At 41.9% G+C, this 20,499-nt stretch overlaps 1 long non-coding RNA gene across 1 annotated transcript; it reads left to right on the top strand.

Annotated features, from left to right (window-relative positions):
• Window positions 1–1,076: 1,076 nt before the first annotated feature.
• LOC141147473 (uncharacterized) lies at window positions 1,077–18,528 on the top strand. Its single transcript, XR_012245054.1, has 3 exons — window positions 1,077–1,168; window positions 17,328–17,351; window positions 18,287–18,528. It is a non-coding gene; the product is annotated as an uncharacterized lncRNA (long non-coding RNA).
• Window positions 18,529–20,499: the final 1,971 nt, after the last annotated feature.

Raw genomic sequence — 20,499 nt, 5'->3', positions numbered from 1 at the left:
ATGGATTTCCTCTTGCGGCAATGCACCATTGGTGCATGCGTAGCAAGCCCTGAACTCCGACAAAAACGTTGGGCTCTCTTCCCTTAACACATTTGGGCAACTACATGGCAAATGAGGTTCAATGTAGAAAAATGTAAAATAATGCATTTGGGTGGCAAAAATATGAATGCAATCTATACACTGGGGGGAGAACCTCTGGGGGAATCTAGGATGGAAAAGGACCTGGGGGTCCTAGTAGATGATAGGCTCAGCAATGGCATTCCATGCCAAGCTGCTGCTAACAAAGCAAACAGAATATTGGCATTAAAAAGGGGATCAACTCCAGAGATAAAACGATAATTCTCCCGCTCTACAAGACTCTGGTCCGGCCGCACCTGGAGTATGCTGTCCAGTTCTGGGCACCAGTCCTCAGGAAGGATGTACTGGAAATGGAGCGAGTACAAAGAAGGGCAACAAAGCTAATAAAGGGTCTGGAGGATCTTAGTTATGAGGAAAGGTTGTGAGCACTGAACTTATTCTCTCTAGAGAAGAGACACTTGAGAGGGGATATGATTTCAATATACAAATACCGGACTGATGACCCCGCAATATATAAATACCGGACTGGTGACCCCACAATAGGAAGAAAACTTTTTCGCAGAAGAGAGTTTAACAAGACATGTGGCCACTCATTAAAATTAGAAGAAAAGAGGTTTAACCATAAACTACGTAGAGGGTTCTTTACTGTAAGAGCGGCAATGATGTGGAATTCCCTTCCACAGGGGGTGGTCTCAGCAGGGGGCATCGATCATTTCAAGAAACTATTAGATAATCACCTGAACATACAGGGATATGTAATGTAATACTGACATATAATCACACACATAGGTTGGACTTGATGGACTTGTGTCTTTTTTCAACCTCACCTACTATGTAACTATGTAACATTTTCTTTAAATACAGTATGAGAGTGATAAGATGTGACCTCCGATCAGTCAGCTCATCAGCTTACCTTGTGAATACTGTGATGATTTCATCTTATACCGGTGAACCCGTGTCACATGTCCCTATTTTCTTAATGATCTTCTTTGTTTCTAGGTCTGTGACAGAGCAGGCAGTCGAAGCGATGGAACTAGAGCCACCCAGAATTATGATGGTGCTCTGTCACTTGGACCTATTGTGGGATCAGGTAATCTTGTGATTGGATACTTTATATATATATATTTTTTTTTTTTTTATGCTTAATGATTTTTATCTGCGTATTTGTAAGCCTCACATGATCCCTTAGCACCAAAGGTCCTTCTAGATCAGAGATTATTCTGGGAGCACAGAGGACTTGGGCAGAGGAGGTTGTAGTATGTCTCATAGACATCGCCCGTTCTCTACAATGTAAAATAGATGAGGACCAATCAGTGAGCAGGAAAGGGGGGAGGAAATGGGAACCCTTATAGGGTGTATACCAGACTGATGTACAAAGAATCTACTGAAACATAACTGAATCACAAATATGAGAAGGAGACAGCAAGGAACTATCTGGTTATAATCAGAAGTTTTAGCCTAATGCCGCGTACAGGCGATCGCACATTCCGACAACAAAATCCATGGGATTTTTTCCGACGGATGTTGGCTCAAATTTGTCTTGCATACACACGGTCGCACAAATGTTGTTGGAAATTCCGAACGTCAAGAACACGGTGACGTACAACAAGTATGACGAGCTGAGAAAAATTTAATTCAATAGCCAGTGCGGCTCTTCTGTTTGATTCAAAGCATGCGTGGAACTTTGTGTGTCGGAATTTCCAACAACAGATTTTGTTGTCGGAAAATTTGAGACCCAGATCTCAAACTTTTGTTATTGGAAATTCCAACGGAAAATGTCCAATGGAGCCTACACACGGTCGGAGTTTCCGACAACAAGCCCCCATCGAACATCTGTTGTTGGAAATTCTGACCGTGTGTACGCTGCATTATAGTTAAGGAACGGAAGGATTTACCCCCTTAATAACCAGGACATTGTCCCCAAACAGAATTGATATCCTTTTTTTTCCCCACAAATAGAGCTTGCTTTTGGTGGTATTTGAGCGTTTTTTGGTTTTTCCGCAATAAACAAAAAAGAACGACAATTATGAAAAAAATATAATATTTTTTACTTTTAATAAATACCTATAATAAACATCCCCAAAAAAAATTATAAAAAAAAAAAAAAAAAACTAATTTTTTCATCAGTTTAGACCAATATGTATTCTTCTACATATTGGTTGTGTGACGAAAATTCTGATGGAAAATGTCCAATGGAGCCTTCACACGGTAGGAATTTCCAACAACAAGCTCCCATCTAACATTTTCCGACCATGTGTACATGACGTGAAGCTGACCATTTGAACATTGAGATAGGAACATATAAAAAAATCACTCATCCTACCATTCAATAGGGCCTTCATGGACTGATTTCAAATGACTTTTCATTCGAGTACCATATCAATGTCTTCATTTCCATAGAACAAACTTTCTAATTCCGGATGATCTTTGACAAGTGCGTGTGCATAAGATTTGTTATGATTTGTCTCGTCCGGAAGCAAATTCAATGATTAAAAATCCCTTCGTTCCCATTAGTAGGGATGAGCCGAACACCCCCCGGTTCAGTTCGCACCAGAACCTGCGAACGGACCGAAAATTCGCACAAACGTTACAACCCCATTGACGTCTATGGGACTCGAACGTTCAAAATCAAAAGTGCTCATTTTAAAAGCTAATTTGCATGGTATTGTCCTAAAAAGGGTTTGGGGACCCGGGTCCGGCCCCAGGGGACATGTATCAATGCAAAAATAACTTTTAAAAACGTCCGTTTTTTCGGGAGCAGTGATTTTAATGATGCTTAAAGTAAAAAAAAGTGAAATATTCCTTTAAATATCGTACCTGGGGGGTGTCTATAGTATGCCTGTAAAGTGACGCGTGTTTCCCATGTTTAGAACAGTCCCTGCACAAAATGTCATTTTTAAAGGAAAAAATCTCATTCAAAACTGCTTGCGGCTTTGATGTAATGTCGGGTCCTGGCAATATGGATGAAAATCAGTGAGACAAACGGCATGGGTACCCCCCAGTCCATTACCAGGCCCTTGTATGGATATTAAGGGGAACCCCGCACCTAAATTGAAAAAAGAAAAGGCGTGGGGCCACTAGGCCCTATATACTCTGAACAGCAGTATACAGGCGGTGCAAACAAGACAGGGACTGTAGGTTTGTTGTTAAGTAGAATCTGTTCTTAATTTTGAACTGGTACATTTTTAACGTGTTTAGCTCCAGCCAAAAAATCTTTTTTAAGCTTTTTGGAAAACATAGGGAAGGGTTATCACCCCTGTGACATTTGTTTTGCTGTCTGTCCTCCTCTTCAGAAGATTTCACCTCACTTTTTGTCCCAATGACAAACGGTTTTTGAAAATTTGGGTTTTTTTGTGGAACAAGGATTGGAAAGCATCAGTGGAAAGGAGAAATGTTTTTCCCATATTAACTCTTACAGGAGAGAATTTCCCTTCCTAGGGGTAGATTTATTCTCACTTCCTGTTGTCTCCTTCTGTTTACAAGTAGGAGTCGTTTGTAAGTTAGATGTTTGGAAGTAGGGGCCTGCCCTATATACTCAGCAGAAATTTGGGCCTTAGGTGTTGTTGTGGCCACAACACTGTAAGCCCTCACAGGGCCCTGCTGTGAAATATTAGATCAAGAATTGTAATTACATGCCCCTGTTGAACAGGGGCAGAAAAATTGGGCCTTTGGTGGTGGTGGTGGTGCCACAACATTGTAAGTCCTCACTCGCTCTTGGTGGGTGCAGAAATGGGCCCTGCTGTGAAATATTAGATCAAGAATTGTAATTACATGCCCGTATTGAACAAGGGCAGAAAAATTGGGCCTTTGGTGGTGGTGGTGGTAGTGCTGGTGCCACAACACTGTAAGTCCCCACTCGCTCTTGGTTGGTGCAGAAATGGGCCCTGCTGTGAAATATTAGATCAAGAATTGTAATTACATGGCCCTGTTGAACAGGGGCTGAAAAATTAGGCCTTAGGCACTGGTACTGGTGCCACAACACTGCAACCCCTCACAGATACTCTAGTTGTAACGCAGAAACGAGCCCTGCTGCAAAGTATTGCATCAAAAATTGTAATTACACGCCCCTGTTAATCAGGGGCTGAAAAATTGGGCCTTAGGCACTGGTGGTGGCGCCCAGAACCAAAAATGTTCTTACAAGCTATCAGCGTGATCATTGAGGAGAAAGAGGATAATTACTCAGGGATAGTCACTCAGCATCAGCATAGGCAGTCTTTGAAGGGATCTGAGATTTCAAAAAAAAATATTCGGTTACATCAGCATCAGGTGCTTGGTAGCTGGTGGTGATCCAAGACTGATTCATTTTTATGAAGGTCAGTCGATCGACCGAGTCGGTGGACAGACGCACCCTGTGATCGGTTACAAAGCCTCCAGCAGCACTGAATGTGCGTTCCGAAAGAACGCTGGATGCAGGACAGGCCAGTAGCTCAATTGCATACTGTGCAAGCTCTGGCCAGTGATCCATCCACAAGACCCAGTAACCCAGAGGATTTTTGGTGGGAAAGGTGTCCAAGTCAGATCTTGCCCCTAGGTATTCCTGCACCATGTAAAACAGACGCTGGCGATGGTTGCTGGAACCAATCATACCTTGGGGCTGCGGACCAAAAAATTGTCTGAACGCATTGGTCAGACGGCCACCTTCTCCACCGCTCCTTCTTTAAATGACCGAAGCCTCAGCAACACGTTGTCCAGAAACAGGAGTTTGTAACCTCCCAGTCTCTGGGAACGCGTTGCACAGACCTTTCTGCAAGGCCTCCCGAAGATGTTTCACCCTCTGCGATGGCAAGATAAGGTCCGCAACCTTACCCTTGTAACGTGGATCAAGGAGGGTTGCCAGCCAGTATTGGTCCTTCTCCTTGATACCACGAATACAAGGATCCTTACGCAGGCTTTGCAGGATCAGGGAAGCCATGCAGCGTAGGTTTGCTGAGGCATTCGGTCCGGAGTCCTCTGGGTCACTAGGGACGACATGGTCCACAGCCACCTCCTCCCAGCCACGTACAAGTCCATGTGTTTCTTGGGACTGATCCCTTAAAGACTGCTGCTGATGCTGAGTGCCAGGCTCCACCTCCATACTGACACAATCTTCCTCCTCCTCCTCCTCCTCCTCTTCCTGTGTGATCGGCGGGCACGCAGGAACACTGTCTGGATAAAGGGGGCCTTGAGAGCTAAGGAAGTCCTCCTCTTCCTGCCTCTGTTCTGCCTCAAGTGCCCTGTCCATTATTCCACGCAGCGTGTGCTCCAACAGGTGGACAAGGGGGACAGTGTCACTGATGCATGCACTGTCACTGCTCACCATCCTCGTGGCCTCCTCAAATGGTGACAGGACAGTGCATGCATCCCTGATCATGGCCCACTGGCGTGGGGAAAAAAAAACAAGCTCCCTTGACCCTGTCCTGGTGCCATAGTCGCACAGGTACTCATTGATGGCCCTCTGCTGCGTGTGCAGCTGCTGCAGCATGGCCAACGTTGAGTTCCACCTGGTGGGCATGTCACAGATTAGGCGGTTCTTGGGCAGGTTAAACTCCTTTTGGAGGTCCGCCAGCCAAGCACTGGCATTATATGACCGGCGGAAATGCACAGAGACTTTGCTGGCCTGCCTCAGGACATCCTGTAAGCCCGGGTACCTGCCCAAGAACCTCTGCACCACCAAGTTAAGGACGTGAGCCAAACAGGGCACATGGGTCATTTGTCCCTGTCGGAGGGCAGAGAGGAGGTTGGTGCCATTGTCGCAAACCACCATTCCTGCCTTAAGTTGGCGTGGCATCAACCACCTCTGAACCTGCCCTTGCAGAGCTGACAGAACCTCTGCCCCAGTGTGGCTCCTGTCCCCCAAGCACACCAGCTCAAGCACCGCATGGCATCTTTTGGCCTGCGTACTTGCGTAGCCCCTTGAATGGCTACGGAGCACCGCTGGTTCCGAGGACAAAGCACAGGAAGAGGCCATGGAGGAAGAAGAAGAGGAGGGGGTGGAGGAGAGAGGTGTGTCACAATCATTAGCATTTTGGAGGCGTGGTGGCGGAACAACCTCCAACACTACTGCACCTTGTCCTGCATCCTTCCCAGCTGCCAGCAGAGTCACCCAGTGCGCCGTGAAACTTAGGTAACGTCTCTGTCCATGCCTGCTGGACCATGAGTCAACGGTAATATGCACCTTACCGCTGACCGCCCTGTCCAGCGAGGCATGGACATTGCCTTCCACATGCCGGTAGAGACCCGGAATCACCTTCCATGAGAAAAAGTGGCGTTTGGGTACCTGCCACTGAGGAACCGCACATTCCACAAACTCACGGAAGGGGGCAGAGTCTACCAACTGAAAAGGCAGCAGTTGAAGTGCTAGCAATTTTGCCAAGCTATCATTCAACCGCTCGGCATGTGGATGGCTGGGAGCAAACTTCTTTCGGCGGTGCAGCAGCTGGGGCAGGGAAATTTGCCTGGTACAATCTGACATCGGTGTACCAAAAGCAGATTGCCCACAAGTACTTGGCTGTGACACACCTAATTCTACACCTTCATTCCTCTCAGTGCAGGTCTCAGAGAGGACTGAAGGTATAGTGGGGTTGGAGATCTCAGCTGATGAGGAGCAAGGAGAGGTCCTCTTTGTTCTTTGGTGTGGGTCTTTTAGATACGCTTGCCAACGAACTGCATGGCAGGTCAACATATGTCTGGTCAAGCATGTGGTACCCGAGCGGGAGATGTTTTGGCCACGCGAGATACGCTTGAGACATATGTTGCAAATAGCAGTGATGCGATCTGATGCACTCGTCTCGAAAAAGGCCCACACCAAAGAACTTTTTGAAAAATGCGCAGAGACTGCAGCGCCCTGCACATGTGGAGCTTTGGGGTGTAATGCAGTCAATGTGCTGCCCTTAGGCTTGCCCCCGAGGGCATCCTGCCTCGTTAGTGATGTGCCGCCTCCTCCTCCTCCTCTCTCCTATCAGGCACCTACGTTGAGTCAGTGACCTCATCATCCCCTCCCTCCTCATCACTGGAGCAAACCTGGCAGTATGCTGCAGCAGGGGGAGCATGACTGCCAGATTGCTGTCCTTCTTGGGCACCCCCTCTGTCCGTGCTCATGTTACTGCCTTCATCGAGCTCAGTATCATCATCAGAGCTTTCCAAATGCTGGGCATCCTCCTGGAGCATGTACCCAACACTGTGGTCAAACAGTTCGAGGGACTCCTCAGGAGGACATGGTGGGGCTAGGGAAGGAGTCACTGATGACATTGAGCCGAGGGAAGAGGCCGCTGCTTTGCCAGACAAAGTACCCTGGGCATGGGTGAGAGAGGATGAGGATGGCTTGGTCATCCACTCGACCAAGTCTTCCGCATGTTGCGGCTCAACACGGCCAGCTGACGAAAAAAAGGCCAAGCGTGTCCCATGGCCACGTGCTGATGAGGATGCACCGTGTCCACGACCAGCACTAGACACAGAGCCTGCTTGCCCTCTCTTATTGGCTTGTGACTGTCTTCCTCTCCTTCTTGGCCTTCCAGACATACTAATGGCCTGTAGCTGCACTAAGCTGGGATATATATATATATATATATATATATATATATATATATATATATATATATATATATATATATATATATGTATATATGTACTGATACTGCAGCTAGCAAAATCAACTGCCTGCCTGTAGTATGAGAACACCACCAACCTTCTACAGGTAGCTTTAGCTGAACACTGTGCAGAGCTCGCAAAAAACTAACTTGTAGCTTTTTTAGCTGCCTGCGGTAGTGATAGGATCAGGAAAACACCAACAACCTTCTACAGGTAGCTTTAGCTGAACACTGTGCAGAGCTCGCAAAAAAATAACTTGTAGTTTTAGCTGAACACTGTGAGCAGGACACACTGCACTAACTTGTAGCTTTAGCTGAACACTGTGCAGAGGTCTCACTACACTAACTTGTAGTTTTAGCTGAACACTGTGCAGAGGTCTCACTACACTAACTTGTAGCTTTAGATGAACACTGTGAGCAGGACGCACTGCACTAACTTGTAGGTTTAGCTGAACACTGGGAGGAGGACGCACCGCACTAACTTGTAGCTTTAGATGAACACTGTGCAGAGGTCTCTCTACACTAACTTGTAGTTTTAGCTGAACACTGAGCAGGACGCACCGCACTAACTTGTAGTTTTAGCTGAACACTGTGAGCAGGACGCACCCCACTAACTTGTAGATTTAGCTGAACACTGTGAGCAGGACGCACTGCACTAACTGTAAATAGTCTAGCTGCCTGACTGTGGTACTAATAGAATCAAAATAACACCAGTAATTTTCTTCAGGTAGCTGTAAATACTGTAACAAGACAAGCCTGCCTGTCAGTAAGAAGATAACAGGAACGGATCTAGCTAAATTGAATACAGTGTATATATATATATATGCAACACCTGGGATGCATATATATACACAATACACTGTAAGTGCAGCTAACTCACTGATTGTGCTGCCTAATCTATCTAACTCAAATCAAATGACACTGTCTCTCTGTCTATCTATATCTCTTTCAACGCCGGAACACACTACACAGGGCCACCGTGCAGGCGGCCTTATATAGTGTGGGGCGTGTTCTAAACCCCCTGAGCCATAATTGGCCAAAGCCACCCTGGCTTTGGCCAATTACAGCTCTCTCTAATGACGGTGCTGTGATTGGCCAAGCATGCGGGTCATAGTGCATGCTTGGCCAATCATCAGCCAGCAATGCACTGCGATGCCGCAGTGAATTATGGGCCGTGACGCACCACACGAATTTGGCACGAACGGCCCATATCATTCGCAATTCGGTGAACGGGCGAACAGACGATGTTCAAGTCGAACATGGGTTCGACTCAAACACGAAGCTCATCCCTACCCATTAGATTCAACAAACAATTTCCATCCTCGTCTTCTTATTTATTCGCTCACTCTGGTCAAAACTAATTTTCAAACTCTTCCCTTTAAGCCTTAGTTAATCGAATAAACTTTCTGAAAATTATAATCTTCTAACAGAACTCTACAGGTGTGAGAGCAGCTTAAATGCTGTCTGTATTCATTCTATGAAAGTTTTCATTATCCGATGTATTGAGAAAAAACATTCAGGAAATAACACAATCTATACATCACTGACATGTCATCTGTTTTTAGTCTATACAGAATCTTCCACCATCGGTTCTTCCATCATCACTAGTAAGTTTTTTATACATATATATTTTTTTGTAATTGTTTTTCATACGTCGGGATGAGGGAAACTAACAAACACTTTATTATTTCAGTTAAATGCATTAAATCCCTGCTGATCCTCCAATGAAGATTCTTGTTCTGACATCTCCTGTTGTGGGGTGACAACTGTCTCCTAATTGGGCTCCTGAGTTGTCACCATGTCCATGAAATTCTGATAGAGAGTATAGAGTACATGTGATGAATGGAGAAAATCCAGAGATAAGTGGTAATAACAGTTTTCATGACTTATCATGGAGATAAGTCCCTAGTGAGATGTTTATAAGGAATGAGGGTTTGGAGCAACGCAGGATTCGGTCTAAATTTTGGCTGTTCAGCTGTGGCAGCTTTCTTCTCAGGGCTGCTGGTTGCCAGGAAGACAGCGGTCACCAGTCCTAGCAACCATTGACACATCCTCAGTAATCTGCCCGCTAGGAGATTCCTGGACAGCAACTGATTGTAAACAAAGGGAAGAAAAGCTCACTGACAACATTGACCAAACATGGGTGTGGTCATCTTTGATCAATGACATCAGCCAACATTTGGCCCCTTTGTTTGCAATCAATCTGCCAGCCAGGGGATCTGTAATTTGCAGCTGGAAGTACGTTGGGAGTGGGTGTGTCAGCTGGTCTGTTTTGATGTTTGTTTAGGCGTTCATATGACAAATTTAGACAAATTTTAGAACATGACAAAATTATATTTTTTTACCAAACGTAGCCATCCATTCCTCGTCTTAAGACTTTTTATCTTTCATTAGATTTTTATTGAACTGTTACAATGAAAGTTGTATATTATAAAGAATTTGGCACTGTTGACATCATTTCACATTGTAATTGTAGAAAGTACTAAGAGAGGGGATTAAGGTAAAAAATAAAGAAATCAAAAATATATTTTACTACATTTGTTGAGTATAGCCCTTCAGAGGGGTATCAATGATAATTGTTAGGGGTGTGTTAAAGTTGGGGGGCCATGAGGACTTACAGTGAATATCACATTTACTTCAATCCCAAATACCCAGCTCCAAATTTCAGACATCCAAACTGGACATACATTACTGTACAAGTAACAATGAAGAATGTCGATGTGTCTGATAATATGTATTTATTTTATTATTTATTCTATTTTCCTGGTCCGATTCCCACCATTCCCGGTAAGGGTTTTATTCTTCTATCAGATCACAATGGTGGAAGTCCTGTGGATTATTTTATACTTGTACAATATAATGTGATGGTCATATATCATTGATTGGTTGCTCTTGTTGTACATTATATATGGTGATGGGTAAACCATCCAAGATTCCGTACACTTTTGTCCTATTTCTGTCCCTCAATACAGATCTAGAGAAGTTTCCTAAAGGGAGTATTCTAGAAGAAAGTGTGTTCTATATCTGTATAAAGACTCGCATACCTTTCAGAGATGAAACCCCCAACCTCAGTTTGCTGTATTAGGCCAATGTCGACAACACCTTGCAGCTGAGCAATTAGGCCAACTCTTCCCTGCCCTGCCAATTGGTCAGTGAAGATGCCGTTCGTAGATATGAGTAAGAAGCAAGAAGAAACCACTAGGAGTTCTGAATCACAGGCACATATCATCAGTTTATAATAAAGCATCGAATTAGACATGTGCACTGCCAAAATGTTTCCATTTTTCGGGTCATTTGTTATGATCACAATTCGTAAATTCGAAAAAATTTGTCAAATTTGTAAATTTGAAAATCCAAAAGAAAATCCGAGAATTTGAAAGAATAACTACCTACTAAATTATAGGTACTGGAATTTCCTTTCAAATGTGGCTGTTAGTGAACGTAACAAATACAAATTTTTCCGAAGTTACGAATTATCAGAAATAACAAATGCCGTATCTAAACAAATGGAAGGGAACAAATTAATAATTAATAATAATAAACATTTTTATTATTATTATTGTTATTTATTATGATCCATTAGTTTTATCTGAAATAATGAATGCTGAATCTAAATGAATTGAATGGAACAAATTAATAATAAATAATAATAATAATAATAATAATAATAATAATAATAATAATAATAATAATATGTTTTTATTATTATTACTATTATTTATTATTATCCATTTGTTTAGATTTGGCATTCATTATTTTGGATAATTCATAACTTCAGATAAATTTGTTACGTTCACTAACAGAGAAATTTGACAGGAAGTTCCAATACCTTTAATTCAATAGTTTTATTTAATACAGTTTTCCTTTTTTACAAATTTTTGAATTAATGAATTTACGAATATTTAGGAAAAATTTGGTGAATGGGTTTTCGTTAATTCGGATATTTCGGAAATAATGAATTTGTTGAAATTAAAAAAAAAAAACTAATTCGGAACAAAAAGAATTGCACATGTCTATATTGGATTTCTAAGAAAGAGGAAAAAGCCCCCTAGGGTGGGACTTTATAGGCTTTACTCCATAAACATTGAGAAGTAGTAGAAAAATCTTGAACATTTATTAGAAAACATATATAAAATATTGCACATGACCGTGGATACAGTGTATACAAAAATGCAAAGAAAGCTATAACTTCCTGAAACTGATGCGTTTCAGAGATGGATTCTGTCTCCTTCATCAGGGTTTTTCACAGAAAATATAATATCTATAAAATTCAAATGCGAAATGATCAACAATGATTAAACCGATCCAAATAATGCTGGATAGTCATACACAGAATACTGAGGGTATTGAAAACCTGTTTTTCCCCCACAAATAGAGCTTTCTTTTGGTAGTATTTGAGCGTTTTTTAGTTTTTCCGCAATAAACAAAAAAGAACGACAATTATGAAAAAAATATAATATTTTTTACTTTTAATAAATACCTATAATAAACATCCCCCCCCAAAAAAATATAAAAAAACAAAACTAATTTTTTCATCAGTTTAGGCCGATATGTATTCTTCTACATATTGGTTGTGTGACGAAAATTCTGATGGAAAATGTCCAATTGAGCCTTCACACGGTGGGAATTTCCAACAACAAGCTCCCATCGAACATTTTCCGACCATGTGTACACGACGTGAAGCTGACCATTTGAACATTGAGATAGGAACATATAAAAAATCACTCGTCCGACCATTCGATGGCGCCTTCATGGACTGATTTCAAATGACTTTTCATTCGAGTACCATATCAATGTCTTCATTTCCATAGAACAAACTTTCTAATTCCGGATGATCTTTGACAAGTGCGTGTGCATAAGATTTGTTATGATTTGTCTCGTCCGGAAGCAAATTCAATGATTAGAAATCCCTTCGTTTACATTAGATTCAACAAACAATTTCCATCCTCGTCTTCTTATTTTTTTCGCTCACTCTGGTCAAAACTAATTTTCAAACTCTTCCCTTTAAGCCTTAGTTAATCGAATAAACTTTCTGAAAATTATAATCTTCTAACAGAACTCTACAGGTGTGAGAGCAGCTTAAATGCTGTCTGTATTCATTCTATGAAAGTTTTCATTATCCGATGTATTGAGAAAAAACATTCAGGAAATAATACAATCTATACATCACTGACATGTCATCTGTTTTTAGTCTATACAGAATCTTCCACCATCGGTTCTTCCATCATCACTAGTAAGTTTTTTATATATATATATATTTTTTTTTGTAATTGTTTTTCATACGTCGGGATGAGGGAAACTAACAAACACTTTATTATTTCAGTTAAATGCATTAAATCCCTGCTGATCCTCCAATGAAGACTCTTGTTGAAAACCCAAAAGAAAATCCGAGAATTTGAAAGAATAACTACCTATTAAATTATAGGTACTGGAATTTCCTTTCAAATGTGGCTGTTAGTGAACGTAGCAAATACAAATTTATCCGAAGTTATGAATTATCAGAAATAACAAATGCCGCATCTTAACGAATGGAACAGAACAAATTAATAATTAATATCAATAAACATTTTTATTATTATTATTTTTATTTATTATTATCCATTAGTTTTATCTGAAATAACGAATGCTGAATCTAAATGAATGGAACGGAACAAATTAATAATTAATAATAATAATAATATGTTTTTATTATTATTATTGTTATTTATTATTATCCATTTGTTTAGATTTGGCATAAATTATTTCGGATAATTCATAACTTCAGATAAATTTGTTACGTTCACTAACAGAGAAATTTGACAGGAAGTTCCAATACCTTTAATTTAATAGTTAGTAATAGTTAATTTATTATTAGTTAGTTATTATTTCAGATTTTCACATTTTCGGGTTTTTGGATTTTTTAATTTACAGTTTTCCTTTTTTACGAATTTTTGAATTAATAAATTTACGAATATTTAGGAAAAATTTGGTGAATGGGTTTTCGTTAATTTGGATATTTCGGAAATAATTAATTTGTTGAAATTTTTTTTAAAAAACGAATTCGGAACAAAAAGAATTGCACATGTCTACATTGGATTTCTAAGAAAGAGGAAAAAGCCCCCTAGGGTGGGACTTTATAGGCTTTACTCCATAAACATTGAGAAGTAGTAGAAAAATCTTGAACATTTATTAGAAAACATATATAAAATATTGCACATGACCATGGATACAGTATATACAAAAATGCAAAGAAAGCTATAACTTCCTGAAACTGACGCGTTTCAGAGATGGATTCTGTCTCCTTCATCAGGGTTTTTCGAAGAAAATATAATATCTATAAAATTCAAATGCAAAATGATCATCAATGATTAAACCCATCCAAATAATGCTGGATAGTCATACACAGAATACTGAGGGTATTGAAAACTTACATCATAGTCATTTGCATGTACATAAGAGTATATCCACATTAATTAAAAAAGAAATGACACTGTCACGTGGAATCCCGTGCTTATCCCGTCCACACAGTTGTTGCTTCAGTTTAAGATGGACTTATATGGGGGGGAATAGCTAAGTGTTGTGTGGGGATCAAGTTCCCGAACACACCAAAAAGAGTTGAAATCTGGAGACCCAGCTGCAACAAAAACAACATGTGTACTGAGGCCGGGCAAGTAGAGAATCTGGAAGAAAGGACATCATAAAGTAAAATCTATACGTCAAGAAAGATATTCAGACTGCAACCATCATTGATGAAACCCGATAGGATGGTTGGACATTCCTAAGCGGAGCAGTGACATGAACTACAGGCAGACAGGTAGGTGGTGGACGTGGAGAGCACGGAGTGCCCTAGACCAATTCAGTGAGATACTGGCTGTTGAAGTCAACGTTGCCAGATAATGGGGCACCAAAAAAGAAAAATGCACAAAAATTTATAAGAGGAGTATATATAAGCTCAGGCGTACATTTTGCTTCCAAATCAAAAGCCCAATTGCATTGAATCACAGGGTTTCCCCAGATTACTCACTCTCAATGAATATGGTCCAACGTCAGCCTCTCCAAGACCGTCCCGTCCATAGCCCTGTCTGTCTGTCTGTGAAGTGAGGGTTTAAATAGCCCAGCACAGATGGCCGCAATGTCTGCCTAATGCAGATCAGCTGTGTGTGGCCAGCTTCTGCCCAGGTTCCCAGGGAGGGCCTCTTGAGCAGAAAATGCACCATGCCTTCACACAGCGCACGCACGAACACCGCCACACACATGTCCACACGCATGTACCGCGCCGATAACACGGCGCACACGTCTTGACTATATGCGCGCGCGCCGTGGAGTTACATGACGCGTCTGCGTCCCACCGGCACGGCAATGCATCACAGGAAAACAGGAACAGTCATCCTGGATACAAGTGGGAATGGAGGTTGCGGATGGTAAAACATACAACTCCTTCCCAAAGAGTCCCCATGAAGGAGAATCTTGGCCGTGCCGGGCACACATGAATACCTGGCGTGAATACTGTATACAACAGTACATCACCCCCAACAAATTTGATGTAAAAAGTATATGAAAAGCAAACCAAAGCAAAAATATAAATACAATATGTGAAGAATTGATCAGATCGCGCATCATGAAGTTGCACAAGACAATCAATCATGAACATAATGTAGTCCCCAGTTCCCAATACATACTGGAGGACATAACGATTACCATATAGTTAATCGTGGAGGGGATACTAGGGGCTGCACGTGACAATGTTTACATCAGGAGGGCAACAGAAAAAACAGTAGACAAAGACTGGGACAGGGTCTAAAAAAAAAGCTGCATTTGGCAATCAGAGAGATTAGAAGGCTGGAATAAGGCGCAAAAAGGAAAGGACAGAAAAGGCAAAAAGGGAAAAGGACAGGGGGAGATGGATTCAGAGATCAAATACACATAAGCACCTAGCAAAATAGATCAAATATAAGAAAAGAACAAGGGACCCAAGGGGAAAAAAAAACCCCTGGGCTTAAAGCATACCACATTGTTTTGCGTTGGATCTATATGTTAAGAGCCCCGCACCCCCCCAGGATTAAACGATGTAGTATTTAAGCCCTTTCTAGAGGGTTTTAACTCGGGTGGGATGGATAAATAGGGATATATAGTATATATACATTCGGTGTTCGCAGCAAATTCGAAAGCCATGGAACCCCGATAAAGTCTATGGGACAACCATAAAGTGCTCATTCTAAAGGCTTATATGCAAGTTATTGTTATAAAAAGTGTTTGGGGACCTGGGTCCTGCCCAAGGGGACATGGATCAATGCAAAAAAAGTTTTAAAAAATTCAATTTTTTCGGGAACAGCGATTTTAATAATGCTTAAAGTGAAACAATAAAAATGAAATATTCCTTTAAATATCGTGCCTGGGGGGGTGTCTATAATATGCCTGTAAAGTGACACAGTCACCCGGTGATGTAAACGGGTGACCCCGCCTCCTCCCTGATGTCTCATGATGTCAGAGGAAGGTGGGGTCGCCCCTTTACGTCACCAAGTAGCCTCGCCCTCAGCTATATAACAGCTGTTACCGAGAAGAAGCGTCACTCGGCGAGAGCCTCCCATGGAGGCGGAGCTGTTGCAGCTTTTTTTTTTCTTTTTTCGGTTCATCGGGCGATGTGAGATGGATCCATCACTTTTTTTGTGAAATGGTAGGGGTAGAATGTACACATTACCAATTCACATAGGGGGGAGGCTGGCATCTGGGGGTGCCCTTATTAAAGATTCTGATAAGCCCCCCTGCCCACAGACCCCCACAACCACCAGGCAAGGGTTGTGGGGATGAGGCTCTTGTCCCCATCCACATGGGGACAAGGTGCTTTGGGGGGCTACTCCCCATGTTGAGGGCATGTGGTCTGGCACGGTTCAGGAGGGAAGGATGAGAGAGCGCCCCTCCCTCCTGAACCGTGCCAGACCACGGAGAAGGGCTCTCTCTCATCCCCCCTCTTTTCCGGTGGCCTGCCAGGTTGCGTGCTCAGATAAGGGTCTGGTATGGATTTTGGGGGGACCCCTACGCCACTTTTTTTAAAATTTTCGCGCAGGGTTCAATTTTTTTTAAACTTTTGGTTCGGGGTTCCCCTTAATATTCATACCGGACCCAAAGGGCTTGGTAATGGACCGGGGGGGGAACCCATGCCCTTTTTTTCAATGAGTTTTATCTATATTGCCGAGACCCGACAATTCATTACAGCCGCGATCAGTTTTAAATTACTTTTTCCTTTAGAAATGTCATTTTGCTGTCAGACTGTTCTAAACACGGGAAAAGTGCGCCACTTTACAGGCATAATATAGACACCCCCCAGGCACTATATTTAAAGGAATATTTCAATGTTATTTTTTCACTTAAAATCACTGCTTCTGAAAAAGTGTCTGTTTTTAAAACTTTTGCATTGATACATGTCCCCTGGGGCAGGACCCGGGTCCCCACACTTTTTTTTTGGCAATAACTTGCATATAAGCCTTCAAAATGAGCAATTTGATTTCTCATGTCCCATAGACTTTAACGGGGTTTGCGTGTTTATCCAAATTTTTTTGCCTGTTCGCATGTTCTGGTGTGAACCGAACTGGGGGGGAAGGGGGTGTTCGGCTCATCCTTACTACTAAAGTTTTGATTATGTGATGTAATCAGTAAATACTAAAATCTATATATCACTGATATGTCATCTGTTTTTATTCTCTACAGGAGCCAGCTCTTCCATCATCACTAGTAAGTTTTTGTATTTTCTTTAATTTCTTATTGTAAGCAGTGATTGATGAGAGAAACTGACAAACACTTTGTTATTTACATTAATCGCACTGAATCCTTGGTGATCCTCCCATGAAGGTCCTTGTCCAGGCACTTCCTGTTACAGGGTGGCAAATGTTTACTAATTGTGCTCCGGAGTTGTCTCCATGTCATACAAAATTCTGGTGGAGAGTATAGTATACATGTGATGGGGACTTTCAGAACTGGACGGCCGGGAAACTCTCTACGAAGCCTCGGGAACACACAGAGACAAATCCCACACGGGATCGAGTCAAAGCATGTTCAGCTTTATTCGGGGGATTTCCACAGTTTATGTACAGTTTGAACAATAGGGGGATTGGTTTGAAATTAGTTTCGATATGACTCGCAGTCTCGTGATGCTTTTGGTAGACAACACATATTAGGATGTTCTCACAAGAAACTATTTCTGCAGAGTCAGGCATATCTAAATATGTCTGAACAAACAAGATGTTGTGAGTACGGATCACACATACTTCCATGAAAAAATAAGGAAAAATATAGAGCATAGAAACACCATTAACCCTTCAATAAATGGTAAAAATCCAGAGATAAGTGGTGATAACAGTTTTCATGTTGTATCCTGGTGAAGTGTTCAATATATAATTTAATATTTTAATTTATAATTAAATATCAGTATTTAATATATGTCCTAATACAATTTTATTATTATTTATAATAATATTATTCATTATAAGCAAGGACACATATCTGACTTTATACTGTCTCCATGTGCCCATTAAAGGAATCACTTTATGCGTTTCAATATTTACACTCAATTTCATGGAGATTCATCCAGCATGGCGGCCAATGTAGACTAGACTCTGCCACAGGTTTTCTCAGAAAAGGAAAATAACATGAAAGTATTTCTTTTTCAGGCTCTCACATACTCTGGACTCTCCTTATCCCGGCTCTGGCCATCCCGATGCAATCTTTGTAGTCACCATCCAGTATTGGTCACCGGATGAGACCGAAAAAAACTATTTCAATGTTAATTTTCTTTATTTACAAAGGCAAAGTCAGAACTTTTTTTTTTTTTAACGAGTTTGTATAATTTGATTTATTTTGATTTTGTTTTTATTCTATTGTTTGCACATTTATATAAAAAAAAATGTATTACTCTGTTAGATCTGAAAATTGATTCATTAGATGTTGTTTTTATTCATCATAGGTGAAATATACTCATCTCCCTTTTTATGTATTGATTCATTGATTTTTCTTTTCTTTTGGTAGCAAAAAAAAGAAAATGTAATTTAATTTAATTTCACCTTTCAGACCATATTTCATATTGACCACTTATCGACCGCCCTCTAATAGTTTTACTGCTACAGGGTGTCCGTTCTGTGCAGAAGGAATGAATAACTTGTACAGCGCTACATATGCAAACTAAATTGCCTCAGGGCGCTTTTGCTGCCAGTGTCCATTTGGGTCCTCAGAAGAGATGGGTGTTGAGCTTCTTCCTGAAGGCAAGATGGTTTTCTCCCGAGCGGATGTCTGCGGGTAGAGCTTTCCATAGCCGTGGTCCTTGGACTGCGAACCTTCATTCGCCTTTTTAATTTATAAAGGGTCTTGGGGATGTGGAGGAGGTTCTGGTTAGTTGACCGGAGAGGGCGACCTGGGGTGTAGTGCTTTATTTTGTCACAGAGGTATTTTGGGGCTTTTCCTTGTGTACATTTGTGAGTGAGGCAGAGGGTCTTAAATGTAACCCGGTCCTTCACGACTAGCCAATGGAGAGTCCTCAGAGACAGGGGGATTGATTCCCAGGGTTTTTTCCAGTTACCAGTGTGGCTGCTGTGTTCTGGACAATTTGTAGATGTGAAATCTGGCATTTGGGAAGTCCTAGGTAGAGGGAATTTGCGTAGTCGAGTTGGGAATTGATGATTGTGCCAACTACTGCTGCTGTATCTCCTTCGGGGATGAAGGGGATGAGTCTAGGCAATAGGCGAAGAAGGTAGTGGGATCCGATGACTACTGATCCTATTTGTGCATCCATTGTCATGTCTGAGTCAAAGATGAGGCTTTTGGCTTTAGTGCTGGGGGTGATGGGTTGTCCGAGGATGGTGAGTGGTGTGGACGTCATGCCAGGGTTTTTGTTTCGGTTTGCATGGAGGAAGAGGAGTCACATATATATATATATGTGTGTGTGTGATTCTGCACTTGCGGGTAGGGGGCGTCGGCACGCGCAGTTGACATGCCTTGATTAATCACAGCAGGAGCTGATCAGTGGGTGTCGGACAATGGATGACCACCAGCACCCACTGATCAGTGAGGAGAAAGGCTGCATGGAGCTCTGCCTATGTAAATAAGGCAAAGCTCTGTCCTGTCATCGGGGATGTGATAGATTTTGTTTCTCTGCAAAGCACATCCGTTAGTGAAAGTACCACACTGTACACACATAAACACTGGCTAGGCACGCATTTAACCGGTTGATCACCTCTGATGTTTAACCCCTTCCACAGCTCCCAACCTCCAAACTATCTGCCCCACTTGCAGGATTGCGAGGTTCTTCGCCACTCTGACACACACATTATTATATTTGAATTTTAATTGCCTATATTTAATTTGAATGACATAATATTAAAAATAATAAAATATAATATTATTACCTTAAAAAATGTGAGACCCACTGACAGGATTGTGGAGTTCTTCTGCCTGACCACTTTCTTCACATTTACCTTGAATGATAATCATCTAAATATAATATAAAAAATATAATATTAAAAAATAATAAAATAGGGGGTGTGGTTGGCAGCCGAGGTGATGGCAGCTTGAGTAGAGAGCTCTGGGAGAATCCAGGCCAATCCAGCGGCTAGAAGCGACACCAGATGGCACGGTGAGGTGATATCAATCGACCTACTACCCAGCTACCACAAGCCATCAATATGAGCAAAAGAAAACCAGAACGGGGCCCTACAAAGCTGACCGATTTTCTTTGAAACAGCCAGCACTCGTAGGCCTCAAAATGGCGCCGCGACCTGCACATCACGGCTTCCTCCAAGGACATGCCACAATATCAGGCATCATCCCCGGGAAACAGCAACAGATCGTTGCCGGGTGCACCCCCTGTGCAGAGCCCGCAGAAAGCTTCACA

The sequence above is a fragment of the Aquarana catesbeiana genome, linkage group LG06 (assembly GCF_042186555.1).
Source record: "Aquarana catesbeiana isolate 2022-GZ linkage group LG06, ASM4218655v1, whole genome shotgun sequence".
Lineage (NCBI taxonomy): Eukaryota > Metazoa > Chordata > Amphibia > Anura > Ranidae > Aquarana > Aquarana catesbeiana.
This window is presented reverse-complemented; position numbering and strand designations above follow the sequence as displayed.